The sequence below is a fragment of the Saccopteryx leptura genome, chromosome 5, assembly GCF_036850995.1.
Source record: "Saccopteryx leptura isolate mSacLep1 chromosome 5, mSacLep1_pri_phased_curated, whole genome shotgun sequence".
Taxonomy (NCBI): Eukaryota; Metazoa; Chordata; class Mammalia; order Chiroptera; family Emballonuridae; genus Saccopteryx; species Saccopteryx leptura.
In genome coordinates this window covers 29,749,737-29,764,731 of record NC_089507.1, presented here as the reverse complement: position 1 = coordinate 29,764,731, position 14,995 = coordinate 29,749,737, and the positions used below count along the sequence as shown (strand labels likewise).

Here is a 14,995-nt window from a genome sequence, read left to right as displayed (position 1 = left end):
GGTTTGGCAGTTGATAGAATTTGAAGTAGCATTTACATCACCGACTGTGATGAAATTAATTTCTGGCCAAGGTGATTAATAGCCTGAATTCTGTGACTGAGGGATTGATTGCTTGGCAAATCTTTATGAAATAACACCCCAGGCAGGGGAATTATGTGCACGTATCAAGTTTTGCATTTACTTTGTAAGCCTTCTCTATGGGGTACGATCGTCCTGTTTTGTACAGCTGACAAAAATTGTACTTGTACTTTGTCATGCCTTTAACTGTAGCTGTAGCCTGTCCTGAAAGTCTTCCTCAGTTTCCAGAAACAATGGGCGCCACAGAGAGAGGCTTTCTTCCTTTGCATGCGTGTTTCTATTAATGTCGTTACTGCATTTGACTCTCTTATGAAACCCTTTTGGTCACATCAACAGTTTGTTCTAAGCTATCTATCTTAACTTCTAGCTTTGTCTGCAAAATTTGTGTGGTTAGCCTGAGACGTACGCAGATAAATTGCCTAGGGTTCAGCTTTCTCAGACTTGGAACTAAATATGCTGCAGTGTGCTGAACTGATGGATGCAGCTTTTCAGCAATATTGATGTTGCTCCAGTTGGATATAAATCTTGGGATGCCTTGGTTTGCATTTTCATATTCATGTGCAGTTCTTGACCACTGGTTTTCAAATGGCTTCATCCCTCAGAAAGCTCTGTTTTAAGTAGAAAGACAAAGAAAATTGTTCTTCCTCACCCACTGCTCTGCTGCCCACTCACAACAATAAAAATCGTGAGCGTAGTTTTTTTTGCCAGCTATGAATAGTGGCAACTCCCAGTTCACAAACTGATTACATTCCCGTGGCTTGTTGTAAAGTCAGTTAGTGGCTTTGAACTTGGAATGTGTTTCCTAATGGGAGAAAACAATTTATTGAATAGTTGAACCTATTGAAATTTCTTTTAACCCATAATATTCCAGCGGCATAGTTTTATTTGGATCTTAAAACCTGATCTTTCCCCGTGTTTCTTTGTAGAAAGATGTTCCTGGTTCTGCTTTAGTATCTTAAGGAACAGAATATTTCATTCTTAACTCCTGTAGGCAGCCACCTGTCTCAACCTGTGTATCCTGGGACAGAATATCAGGCAGCATTCTTACAAACAGTGGAGACTGGCTGATTTAAGCAGAGAAGTAACTTGAGAAAATATTGGGTAGTTTCTTGAACCGCTGGAAGTGGGGAAAAGAACAGGAGCAAACAGAGATCCCAGGTCAGATTTATAGCCAAGGTCATATGATATGAATAGTAATATACGTGGTGGCCCTGATCGCCGAACACTGAACCATTGGCTCTTATTGACCACACCTTTAGGTACCAGACACTTGCTACCCACTGTCACCTTAGCCTTTGCTGCCTCTGGGCACTGGATGTTGTTACCATTGCTCTCAGCCTTGATAATTTCCTCCTGCCTCTGCCTCTTTGTGTCTCCAGCTCTAGATTTAGAGTTGTCCCTGGCTAAGTCAAATGCCCATCCCTTAGCTGCAAGGAATTCTGGGAAAGTGACTACTATTCCAGCCATTTAGCCTCTGTCTAAAGGTATGGCTTTTGTCAATACTGACATGATAAGGAATTCTCCAGATACAGAAAGGGGGTTCAAATACTGTATATTCTCCATCCTTCCCCCCTCTCCAAGGACAGATCTTCACTATAAGAAACTAGAGGGGGATGGCGAATGTGTTTATCTACTCGGTGCTGCAGTATATGAAATCAGTGATAACAGAGATGGCTGTTTTTTCCTGTGCGCTGGTGTTCAGGGGCCCTTTTACCACGTGTTCACGAAACCTAGAGACGTGATGATTTAGGCATGTTTGACCTCTCACAGTATGTTCCTTACTGCTTCAAGATGAAATGCATTGAGTTGTATTTAACCATTTGATTAACTAGAAGGAGCAGATTGAGGTTTATCTGTTTCCTTGTTTATAGTATAAAATGAAATTTCACATTGTCATTTTGTTTTATATGGTTGGATGGTTTATACTTTTTATTAATCAATTGCTATCCTTTTTAAAATGTAATGTAATATAATTAATATAATATTCCATTAATATAGATAATTAAAATGTTTATATTAATATTTTTGAATGTTTTCTTTTGTTTTTAGAATTTTTTCTTAATTTTAGACATTCAACATTGAATTTGCACTAAGGCAGATAAGGGGTTAGCTCTCTTTTATTCGCCTCCAATAAATGCCGCCCTCACTCTCCGACTTAGTGCTCATCTCGATTTGTTTTCACTGGAAATATTTTTCACAGCTGAGCTATGAGTACTATATGGTTTTATTTTCTTTCTTGTACAGCATATTAAAAAATTCTCTTTTTAAAACTCATATTTTATTTATGTAGGACTGATTCATGCCCAAATTCTCAGATAAGGTCAAGTCCAATGGCTCGTGCGCTCGCGCGTGCGTGTGTGTGTGTGCGTGCGTGCGTGCGTGCGCGTGCGTGTGTGTGTGTGTGTGTGTGTGCGTGCGTGTGACATTTTCCGGAGCCTTCTGCTTGCCTGTCCCATTCTGTTTACTCTCAGGGCCTTGCGCTCAGCTGTTGACCTGGAGTTTCCCTTCATTGTCATGTTGGGAATTCTTGACTGACCTGCTTATACTGGATGGCGTCTCTCTTGGTTTCTTTTCTCATTTGGGGAAGCACATTGCCCAACTGCTTCTTGAGAAAGAGTATGTGTGGTTTAGTTCTCTTGAGATCTGGCATGTGTTGAAATGTCATTTAGACTCTCCACACATATGATTGATATAAAATTTAAAGTTGGAAATTATGTTCCCTGAGAGTTTTGGAGGCCTTGTTTCATTTTCTTCTGCTTCTAATTTTGTTATTGAATTGTGGGATGACTTTCTGATTCTGTTTACTTATATGTGACTTTTGAGGGGCAGGGGAAACTCTTAGAGGTTTGTTATTTGTTGTTTGTTTTAATTCTCTAATATTTCGAGGTTTCATCATAATGTGCTCTGGTGTGCAACTTCTCATTCATTGTGAAGAGTTTTGCAGGGGGTGGTGGAGGATAATTGTCTTCCCACTGTTTTCTGTATTCTTTCTTTCCTGAAACACTTTTTCTGATGCGGGAACCTTTGTGTGCTTCCTCCAACTTATTGCACAGAAAAATCCCTGGTCTTCATCCTTGTATCTTTTTGTTCTACTCTTGAGGACCATTTACCTCTTTTATCTCCTAACCCTTCTATGGATTTTGTATTTCTGTGATCATAATATTAATTCTAGGAGCTCTTATTCTCACAATATTTCTATTTTATAGTATGCTATTCATTTTTGCTTTATGGATACAATATCTTCTACCCCGTTGGAGCTATTAATAATGTACGTATGAAATTTTTTCCTGCTCCTAGCATTGACTCTGTTTCCTCCTAAAATTTCTATTTGTCATGTTAGACTCTTTATTGCACGTCTGGTGACCATTTGCTGTCCATTTTTATTTATGAGGAGGCACGGAAAACTGATGGGAACTCCCTGTGCGTGAGCAATTTGACAAGCTCTCTCGTTTGTCAATTGATGGCTTGTCATTGTGGGATGACTTCCTTTTTCAGAATCCCCATTTCTCCCTAGTTTGGGCAACTGCACATCTCTTTTCTTGGGCGGGTTAGTTTCTGCAGGAATGTCTTCCAGTCTCTTTCCTGCCCGTCCCTCGCTGGGAACCCGGCCAGGGGAAGAGCCTGGGTCTCTACATTTGGAGCGCACACTGTCACTCGGTCTCCTTTCATTCTGGTGCCTCCACTGTCACTGTTTCTGACGTCCCGGAGACCAGACCTTCACAGGTCCAGCCTTTGCAAAGAGCGAGTCTGAGATGGAAGGAGAAACAGTTGACAAGCTTCATGGCTAAGGAGGCTGGAGGTTTCCTCCCTATAATGCCCTCCAGTTTTCAGTGCCGCCTGCATGCACCTCCTGCCCCCAGCCCCCGCTTTAAATGGAACTGGGCCTGAGCTTGCACTTTCCTAAGCTTCTGTGCCCCGTATTGGCTTGCTTTCTTCCTGGCTGTTCTGTCTGGAGATTTTTAACTTTTTTTCTGTCCTTGCTTTGAAAATTCACTCATCTTTGGCCCATCTGCTTTCCATTGTCAATTTTCCCCCATTAATTTTCTCCTCTTTCATTGTCTTTCTTCTTGTGAGTTCATCTCTGCTTCTTGCTTAGTGTCAGTGGAGGGAATGGTATAATTTACCACATACAACTGAAAATCCTTAATGAACTTTTGATGTGGTCTTTCGATTTAAACACATGGTTGTCTGGCCCATTAAAGAAGAGTTAACTAGGTTACTATGGGATGGATTCCGTTTATTCTACATTTCAATTGCATAAAGAGGTTGTTAGTCTCACTGTCAAAATGAAATAGGTATCACCCTTTCTTGATTTGAGTATGTAATAAGAAAAAGGCTCAGATATATTTAGTGTATAAATTCCAAGTCTGATCTCAGACCCATTCACAAGAATAACATGCAGTTTCCAACAGTATAAAGAAATGACTTTTATTACCTGGGGTTTTCTACAGCCATAATCCCAATTGGGTCAGTCTTTCTTAGATTTCCTACTAATTTGACTTGAGTAGTGTCAAAACTGGAAAAACATTCTTTTCTAAGAAGCATTCTACCCAGTGGTCCCAGTTATATTCTGTGGGATACTGAGTTTCCACAAGGCATCTAAAATCACTTAAGAGTAACTCTTGAAAAATACAGAAGAGTTTATAATGTGCCAAACGCTTATGTGATTGAACATGTAAACAACACAGCAGAATCAGGACCAAATATAACCTCTTTGTCAACATTTTCCTTAAATATATTAAGGAATATATTACTCCAAGTTTAACAGGAACAACTTATTTTTTTTTACAATGTTTAATATGTTATTAAGGTATATCAAAGGTTGTAAATTCCTATGGGCTTTATTCAGCCTTCGTAAAGCAAAGGGAAGCCAATTCAAATTTTAGAGGTTTTATGTCGTGTAGGGTTTGAATGAATGTAGAAGAATGTGAACTGATTCTCAACCTTGAGTTTATAGAATCCTTTAAAAAAATATTTACCGTCACAAGATATAATTAATATTTTTCTGTTTCAGACACCTCATGTTCTTTTTTGGTAAGTCAAGATTGAGAGTATGTTGAGGTTCTGAGAGGAGATATTTCTATTTGAAGGTTTCTGTTTTCATCGTGGTAGGTAAGAACACTAGGCATCTGTTTTTGTGCTAAAGCTTACTAGAAGTCTCACGGACTTGGAGCAACAAAGAGAAAGTACTTCTGTCCTTAAAACCAAAAACAGATATTCTTACTCATAATCGTAACTCGAAAGATCATCTTTTTAATGAGATGGTTGCATCACTTGTGGTTTTCTCAGATTTAACAATCATATTATGTGATGCAAAGCTTGGAGAAGAATAGAGGTAATGGAAATTCTACTGAAAGCTAAAGCAACAGCAACGACTCTTTTCTTTTTCTCTCTGCAAATCTTTTGACCTCTTCTTCCTTTCATTTTCATTTGTTATTTTCGGTGATTCTCAAAGGGATTCACCTGTCTTACTGCAACATATTTAACATTTACATATTTCTCACTGTATTTTAACTTCAAAAGACCACCATCAGGGGAGAAAAAATTATTTTCTGGAAGAATTGGTTGTATCAGAATTTATGTATCATGTATATACTTGTGTAAGACAACTCTGTAAAGTATTGTGTATTAATGTGTTGGCTGTTGGAAACAGAAAAATTGCTGCTTTGCTGGTTTTAGAAAGTTCTTTCTGTGTTTTGGAAAGTGGAGCAAGGGAAAATAAAGAGAAAAAAGTAGAAGTAATTTAAGGGAAATAATGTGTAATGTATATTAAAATACCTTTTAAACTGCTAAATAGCATAAAGATGCTAGTTACTATTATTGCAAGGGTTTAACTTAAAGTGAGAAAAAAAGAGTCCACAAACATTCAATAAAGAAAACTGGGAAAGAAAAAAAAGAAATGACTTGGATAAGAAAAAGTTAAGGTTCAGTTCCCGTCCAGGGCCCACAGAAGAAGCAACCATCTGCTTCTCCACCCCGCCCCCTTGTCTCTCTCTCTCTATCCCTTCCATAGCCATGGCTTATTTGACCCCGGGTACTGAAGATGGCACCATGGCCTCACCTCAGGCACTAAAATAGCTTGGTTTCTGAGCAAAGGAGCAGCAGCTCCAGATGGGCAGACCATCGCCCCCTAGTGGGCTTGCCTTGGATACCCAGTCAGGGAGCATGTGAGAATCTGTCTCTCTGCCTCCCCGCCTCTCCCTTAATAATAATAATAAATTTTAAAAAAGGGAAAAAGTTAAGGAAGAAATAAAGTGGGACTGTTATCATAGGAAAATTTTGCTGTTTAGGTATTTTATTATTATTATTATTATTATTTTTTTTGTACTTTTCTGAAGCTGGAAACAGGGAGGCAGTCAGACAGACTCCCGCATGCGCCCGACCGGGATCCACCTGGCACGTCCACCAGGGGGCGATGCTCTGTCGCGACCAGAGCCACTCTAGCGCCTGGGGCAGAGGCCAAGGAACCATCCCCAGCGCCCGGGACATCTTTTGCTCCAATGGAGCCTCGGCTGTGGGAGGGGAAGAGAGACAGAGAGGAAGGAGAGGGGGAGGGGTGGAGAAGCAGATGGGCACTTCTCCTGTGTGCCCTGGCCGGGAATCGAACCCAGGACTTCCACACGCCAGGCCGACGCTCTACCACTGAGCCAACCGGCCAGGGCCTATTATTTTTTTTAACATTTATTATATTGATTTTAGAAAGAGAGAAAGGGCGAGAGGGAGAGAGAGATAGAAACATCGACCTGTTCCTGCATGTGCCCTGGTTGGGAATCAAACTGGCAACCTCTGCGCTTCAGGACGGTGCTCTAACCAACTGAGCTATCCGGCCAGGGCAATGTTTTTTTTTTAAATCTAAAAATGCACAAGTATTTTACTTCCTATTTAAGAAAAAGTGTTAAAAAAACATTTTATTTGAAAAGTTCTGATGAAAATAATTTGGGAAAACATTGTTATCATGTGAGGCGGCAAGGGTTGGGTAGAAATGACCTGGCAGATGACGTCCTCAGCTCTAAATAAAGGTGAGTGTGTCATAGGGGATGACATACTGTGTTTTCACGTAATGAAGGTTTAATTTACACTTACGGGTGTCATCTGAGCTATTCATTCTGTGTTCATTCATACCTTCGCAAGGTAGGTATGGTCAAGCCATTTTACAAATGAGGCACGAAAGGCTAGTTGACTTGCCCATAGCAGCTTACTTACCCAGTGAGAGAGCCCTTCCTTGTTTAGGTTTTGAGTTTATTCCCACTTTTCCACAGATGCTTCACATCAGAGCAATTGATCAGTTGTGTTTCTGGTTGTTCAGCTTACTGGATTTCTCTAAAAGAAGTGCTTGTTAAAAAAACAGTGGTCACTTATGTATAACACCTCCAGGGCATGCTTTTGGCTGGGCAGGATTTGCACTAAATGACTTCAGATGAGTCCTACTTAAGGATTGGTGTTTGAATTCTCTAAGAACCAAGGAATAAAGAAAAAAGATGCCTCAAGTGCCCAAGTATGGGTTCAGAGTCTGTGCACTGTGTCCTTCAGATCTTATCTGAAGCTTGGTATGTTAAGTTTAGTTCTCTTATACTGTTTGATTTTATTTGGTTTCCATGGCTGTCTGGAAGAAGGGAAAAGTTGGTGCTGTGACAGCAGTGAGACTTGACTCTTGAGGGCAAGGGAAAGGAGATAACCAACCCATTAAAGGCAGACACATCTCCCAAAGTACAGCAGTCAGAGGCCTTTGAGGAGAGGAGCAAATGGTCCTCTGTGCTTTGGAAGGCTGTCTTGCCTTTGCAGGCGGGTTTAGTCTGGTTGCCAGCAGCCCACCCAGCAACCCAATCTTACACCCTGTCCTTCTATTCCGTTTATTTGTCTTCCACTCATATCCTGACTCTACTTATCTCTAGACCTGGATCTGTAACTTGGGTTCACCTTTGGCTCTGCAAAGAGTACGTATGTCTGTGCTATCCTTGGTGTTTGAACTTCGGCAGTTTCTTCCCTTTGACTTTCAGAGTGTCCTGCTGCTTTGATAAGAACTCCCCACCCAGCTTTCCTCATGGTGTTAGCAGCTCAGCTTCTGCCTAGTATCCACTGGGCCACCTCCTCTTCCTCAGAGTTGGTGTTCTCAGGGTTCCAGGGGAGCAAAATTATTGATAGTCACATTGATGATCCCATGCCACCTAACCAAGATTAAGTATATTCTAGAGTCTTTGAAAAGGCATTACCGTTTAGAAAAAGAAAAAAAAATTAATCCAGTATGGTTGAAAGTAAACCCACTTAAAAAACAAAAAACAAAAAAACTTAGAGCCTGACTAGATGGTGGCAGAGTGGATAGAGCATCGGACTGGGACGCGGAAGACCCAGGTTCGAAAACCCAAGGTCGTCAGCTTGAGTGTGGGGTCATAGACATGACCCCATGGTCACTGGCTTGAGCCCAAAGGTTGCTGGCTTTGAAGCCCAAGGTCACTGGCTTGAGCAAGGGATTACTCGCTTTGCTATAGCCGACCCCCCCCCCCCCCCCCCGTTAACTAAGGTGCCGCAACAAAGAATTGATGCTTCTCATCTCTCCCTTTCCTGTCTGTCCCTATCTGTCCCTCTCTCTGACTCTTTCTTTGTCTCTGTCACAAAACCACAAACCTTAGTTGAGTGGAGCTTTAGCTATTATGAAAATCTTGATCATTCTCAGTATCTTACTCCTTGAGTTAGCTTGCTCTTTCTTTCCTTTCTTCCTTTTTCTTTTCTTTTTTCTTTCCCTTCCCTTCCCTTCCCTTCCCTTCCCTTCCCTTCCCTTCCCTTCCCTTCCCTTCCCTTCCCTTCCCTTCCCTTCCCTTCCCTTCCCTTCCCTTCCCTCCCCTCCCCTCCCCTCCCCTCCCCTCCCCTCCCCTCCCCTCCCCTCCCCTCCCCTCCCCTCCCCCCTCCCTCCCTCCCCTTTCTTTCAAAGATTTTGTTTATTGATTTTTAGAGGGAGGAGAGAGAGAGAGAGAAAGAGAGAGAGAGAGAGAGAAGGGGGAGGAACAGGAAGCATCAATTCTTAGTAGTTGCTTCTCATATGTGCCTTGACTGGGCTAGCCCAGGGTTTCAAATTGGCGACCTCAGGGCTCCAGGTCACTGCGTTATCCACTGTGCCACTGCAGGTCAGGCTCTTCTTGAGCTTTCTAAATAGCGAGATTATACAGTATAATAGCTGCTGTGTGAGTCAGAGAATTGTGACTTAATGTTATAGAATATATTATTTTTGAAATAACCAACTTTTCTAGCAGTTTGCACAGCTTTCATATCAAAAACATGTTGCATTAAATAAAACCCTTTTAAAAAATATTTTGTTTACAAATCTGTTAGGTCAATAGCAGCAACTACTTAAGTAGAGACATGATGTCATAAAATAGTTGGAAAGGGAGATAGTAGAACAAGCGGTTGTTGACATGAAATGTTTATTTTGAGAGAATTCTTGGCATTTTTGCCCCACATCAGCATAATGAGATTTGTAGGAGAGGCCCAGCATTAATGTATCTGTTGAGGATTAATGTTCTGGTGGAGCATTTGTTAGAGAATATATTATGGGTGGTACTATAAATATACTCATTAAAAAGTTGCACACTAAACACTTTGTGGATTGGCATAAATATTCCTTTCGTCCCCTTGCTGGAACAAATGATATATTGTTCATTTTAGTCTGTGAGCATTCTTTTAGTTTTTAAATTTCTTATTTAGAAATTAAATATAATGGGGTGGCATTGGTCCGTAGGGACACATAGGGTTCAGGTGGCTGTCTCCATAGCATGTGAACTGTTCACCTCGTTGTCTGGAGTGGAAAGAAGGATGGCATTCTCAAAGAGTTGGTCCCTTCTCGAGAGCTTGCTGATCAGATGGGCAGAAACATTGTTTGTTTCCAGAGTTATTTTTTAACCGTTCAAAGAAACACATCATATAGTGCATACAGCAACAACAATATCCCACTGTTCCTTACTTTCGGACACTTTCTCATTAAAGTCCTTTTCAGGCAATACCATACATAGTGTGCTGCTGTGTGATGTGTAAAAGGTGTTCCGTGTGATCAGTGATCCCTCAAAGCTTATGTGTTATAAAAGAAGTAAAATGATGAATAATGTAAATTTATATTACCCTAGACTTGTAACTCAGTGAATTTTCAGAATTTCCAAAGCAGCGAGGCTTGATTATGGTATTACTCTCTGTCGCCCAGAGGGCGGAGCCTGAGCAGGTTGCTGTGTGGACGGGCGCCGAGGGGGTGGAGCGCTGAGGGGGAGGCACCGTGCTGTCGGAGTAACAGTGTCCTGCCCCCCACGCAGAAGGAGAGCGGAGCAGGCAGGCAGATGTGAAGTGGGCAATTTCTGTTTCTGCGTGTGCTCAAAATGTTCGCACCTACCGCGTTTCCCATTTAAGAGGCATTTTGTTTTTCATAATTTCATTATTTCTGAATCCTCTTACTTAACACACAGTATTTATTTATGAGTTCATCAAGATTTTCTTCTGTGAAGGGGAAAGGAAATGCAGTTGCATGTGATTTGCAGCTTGGCTTTGTGTCAACTAGGGTGGGAAAGGAAGGAATAGAAAGACTATTTCTGTTCTCACTGTTTCATTGGTCTTCTTCCTGTGCGAGCTCTTCACTCGTGCATTGGTTTATCGATTCATTCCCTATTTACTTATTTATTTTATTTTTTTACAGAGACAGAAAGAGAGTCAGAGAGAGGGATAGATAGGGACAGACAGGAACGGAGAGAGATGAGAAGCATCAATCATTAGTTTTTCGTTGCAACACCTTAGTTGTTCATTGATTGCTTTCTCATATGTGCCTTGACCATGGGCCTTCAGCAGACCGAGTAACTCCTTGCTGGAGCCAGCGACCCTTGGGTCCAAGCGGGTGAGCTTTGCTCAAACCAGATGAGCCAGTGCTCAAGCTGGTGACCTCGGGGGTCTTGAACCTGGGTCCTCTGCATCCCAGTCCGACACTCTGTCCACTGAGCCACCGCCTGGTCAGGCTCATTCCCTATTTATTGACTGCTTGTTACATATTCTTGCCCCAGGGATACAAAGATGAATGACCCACTTCAGTAGGCATCATATGTCTCGAATCTTCTCAGTCCTGGCTGCATTCAATGACGATAGCGTGTTTATCTAGAATTCTGAAGCACCGTCCTCTTTTAAAGATGACCTGGAGAGGGCCGTGTTAACAGAACAGACACACTGTGGCTCAGCCTCTGCGTCTCCGAGGTAACAAAGGTGGCCTGGAGAACGTGAAGGCTGTTTTTCAAGGCGTTTTCCATCGACTTAGATTTTCTAATGAACCTTGCTGCTTTGGGCGTTATGGGAGTGCTTTCCAAGAACTAAGTCACTCCGCCCACTTCTGTATTGGCTGGAACGGGAGGTTGAACAGCGGGCAGGAGTCTGAAGAGGGATGACATCACTGTGGTCAGAGAGGCACTCCGCCCGGAAGTCTCAGGGGCAGGTGCTGCTACCGTCCTCACCTCCCCTTCTCGCCTTTAGTGGCGAATGTTGTCTGCCTCTTTCTTAGGTTAGTCATGCTGGGAGCGATCTTGGAATTGAAGTGTCTGGATAAGTTTTATAAGATGCTAGGTAATGGTGTCACTTAATAAAAGTATATATAAACCCTTGGAAACATTGAGTACCCAAAACCTAAGATCATTTTAAGAAGCGCATTCTTCTGAATCTTTTGCGTCCATGGTATTTTTTTGGTGCCATTAAGTTTCTACTGTGGTGTGCGTATACCACAGATACCCCTTCCCACCTTGATATGAACTGGCCAGTCTCGTATTTATTTTCATTAAAATGGGGTTGGATTACTGTAATTTTGGAGGGTAGTGTGCCAGAAACCAAGATTTTCACAGTCTGTGTCCCCAAACCACGTATGTGTCACTCCTTTCAGCAGAGTCTCGCCAGCTGTTTCTCTGCAGTACTGATGACATTCGGTCTGTGCCTCCAACATCCCAGTACTTTGCCTGTGTACTTCCCATAGCCAGCTTTGTCTTTATTCCTCTAACTAACATTCTTCTAACACCAGAAGGTTGTGGATTCTGCATGCTCTTCAAGGCCAGACCCTTCCTCTGTGCTCCCGCCCCTCTCCTCACCTCTTTTGGGATCTTACCCCATCCTTACCTCCTCCCTCTTGTACTCTCAGCCTTTCCCTCTACTGATTCCTTCCCCTTATCCACATGGACATACATCAGCACTTACTTATCCCTCCAACAACCGTCCTTGTCCTTCTGTGCTGCTGGCTCCGTCACCTCTGTCCCCACCGGTTCACTGACACTGCCCTCCGTCACACGGCCTGTAACTGCTTAGGTGTTAAATCCAAAGGTGCATCTTTCATTTCTTGTCTTTATTCATCTCATTGTATCCCTGGTACTTCTCTGCCTTTTTCCCTTGGTCTTTTTCCTCCACCCATCCTATTATTGCTCATGTTCTCTCGGGTTCTGTTTTAGCTCTTAGCCTCTCATCTTCCCGTTCTGCCCAAGTCCCTTCAGTGTGTCGCCCACTAACTTAACGTCTGCTACTTTCTGTGTAGCGATCACAGTAGGCCTTTCTGTTTTGCTCGGGCTTCTTCCCCAGACTTCATACTCAAGGGTATCTGTATCCCTACCTGAGTCTTCTGCACCTCAATTTCTAACGCCCAAACGAAACCCATGTTCTCCTCATTAAACTTGTTTGTTCACCTGTATTCTCTACCTCAGTAGTCACTCCTGTCCACCCACAGGTCGTCATTTTTCCGAGTTGTTTTGCTTTTGGCATCTGGATGTTTCCCAAGTACTAATTCTTCTCTCCTTTTCTCTTTCCTACTTACTTCCACTGCCGCCCTAATCCCTACCCTTCCTCTCCTCTGACAACCAAAGTGGTCTCCCTGCCTCCGCTCTGCCCCCTTGACTGCACCCAGAGAGAGTAACGCACCTGAAACCCAGACCTGTCCCGTCAGCGGCCGTCTGTAACCAGGGCAAAGTCAGAGTCCTTGGATGTGTGTAAGGTCGTGATCTGGCTGCAGGCTCCTTCCTGGGGCTCAGCCCGCAACACTGAATTACCCCATGCAGTTCCTTACCTCTGCCTTTTCCCTTGTCTATGTCCCGTGCCCAGCGTGGCTAAGCCCTACGCAGCCTGAGGACATGCCAGGCATTCCTTTTTCTTGGAAGCCTTCCTTGACCTCTCCGTTTCTGGGCTGGGTGCTCCTGCTTGTCATGAGTCTGTCACTGCACCCCTCCCACTGGGTCCATTGTGTGTGTCTCTAGGCCCCACTAGACTTCATTTACCTTAACGACAGAGACTTTGTCTAATTCAGCTTTGTAGTGCCAGTGTCTAGCACAGTACTAAGCATGTACTAGGTGTTCAGTGTATGGTTTTATTTATTTATTTCTATAGTTAGTTAGTTCTTGTATTTTTCTGAATTGAGAGGTGGGGAGGCAGAGAGATAGACTCCCGCATGCGCTCGACTGGGATCCACCTGGCATGCCCACTAGGGGGTGATGCTCTGCCCATCTGGGGTGTTGCTCCGTTGTGGCCCAAGCCATTCTAGCTTCTGAGGCGGAGGCCATGTTTCCGTCCTCAGCACCCAGGCCAACTTTGCTCCAATGGAGCTTTGGCTGTGGGAGGGGAAGAGAGAGATAGAGAGAAAGGAGAGAAGGAAGGGTGGAGAAGCAGATGGGTGGTTCTCCTGTGTGCCCTGACCGGGAATCAAACCCAGGACTTCCACATGCTGGGCCTATGCTCTACTGCTGAGTCAACTGGCCAGGGCCAACATACGGTTTTTAAATGAAAAGTTAACACTGACAGGAAGTCAACTTGATATTTATAAAAATGGGCAAAAGTAATCTATGCCCAATAGTTACCTGGGGGGGCATGAAGGGACTTTTGGGGTGCTGATAGTGTTCTGGGGTTTGATCTGGTGTGTTCAGTTTAGGAAAAGTCATTGTGCTGTCCACTTGTGCTATGTGTACATGTCTGTATTTATGTTATACCTCAATAAAAAGTTTTCCTGAAAAACACTTGGACATCTTATCTATTTCATACAGAAATTTTTCTTCTCTTCCTTTCAAGCCTCCCGAGTTTTCACGGGTTGGTAGTTCCGATGTCATAGCAGAGAACAGGCTGCTGCTCTTCCTGTTCATTAAGGAAGAGGAAGAGGAAAAAGCTTTGGAGAAGTGTGTGTAGGATTGCCTGGTCTTCCCAAGAGGGCCAGCAAGGCCAGCCCCGGCAGAGAGACCTGCTGTGACCTGGGCTTCCGTCACATGTATGACAGGGGCCACATGCTAATCACCAGTGAGCTCCGTGCTGCCCGCAGTGACGGGAGGCTTTGGCTTGGACATGACTATGAATAATTCATAAATGTAGTTATCTGGAAATTTGTGGTCATCATTAGCATTTTAATGACAAAAAAAATGCAGTCATTATTCTGAATCTCTGTTTTGTTTCTACTTTCTCTCCCCTCCCCACCCCAGCTCACCCTCTGGTCTGTCCTGAGTGTGAGGGAGCTGCCGAGGGCCTGTGGGTGTGCTGAGGGGTCGCTATGGGCAGACAGCACCCGGAGGCTCCCTGTCGTCCAGGCCGCTCAGGTACGTCTGACATTGGTCTCGCTCTTTTCCCCTTTAATTTTCATTGTGAAAGACGGCAGAATGCTGAATGGGTGAAGGTACATGATAACTGACAGTGTATAGAAATGCAAGAGTGAATTGCTCTAGGGTAAGTTTTTAATATTGAATAATGAGAAATGTTACCTAAATTAGGATTTTTATAATCCAGTGGCCCTGTAAGACCAGGAGTGTCTATCAGCAGTCTCCCTTTCAAAGCATCCAGTCATATTGTTTTTTTTTTCTTTTAGCTTTCCTTTTTCATCACAATACAGGGGGTCCTTGGCTTACAATACAGTTTCATTCCTACGACAGTGATATAACCTGAATTTGGGTGTAAGTCG

At 43.1% G+C, this 14,995-nt stretch overlaps 1 protein-coding gene across 7 annotated transcripts in view; it reads left to right on the top strand.

Annotated features, from left to right (window-relative positions):
• Positions 1-14,995, top strand: part of APBB2 (amyloid beta precursor protein binding family B member 2) — a 392,308-nt gene that overhangs the window by 134,699 nt on the left and 242,614 nt on the right. For 6 of the 7 annotated variants that reach the window (XM_066387008.1, XM_066387012.1, XM_066387010.1 and 3 more), the window contains one exon: positions 14,523-14,636. The exons of the other annotated variant lie outside the window; for it this stretch is intronic. The gene's annotated coding sequence lies outside the window, so the exon portion shown is untranslated. The remainder of the gene's footprint in view (positions 1-14,522; positions 14,637-14,995) is intronic. 7 annotated transcript variants of the gene reach the window in all.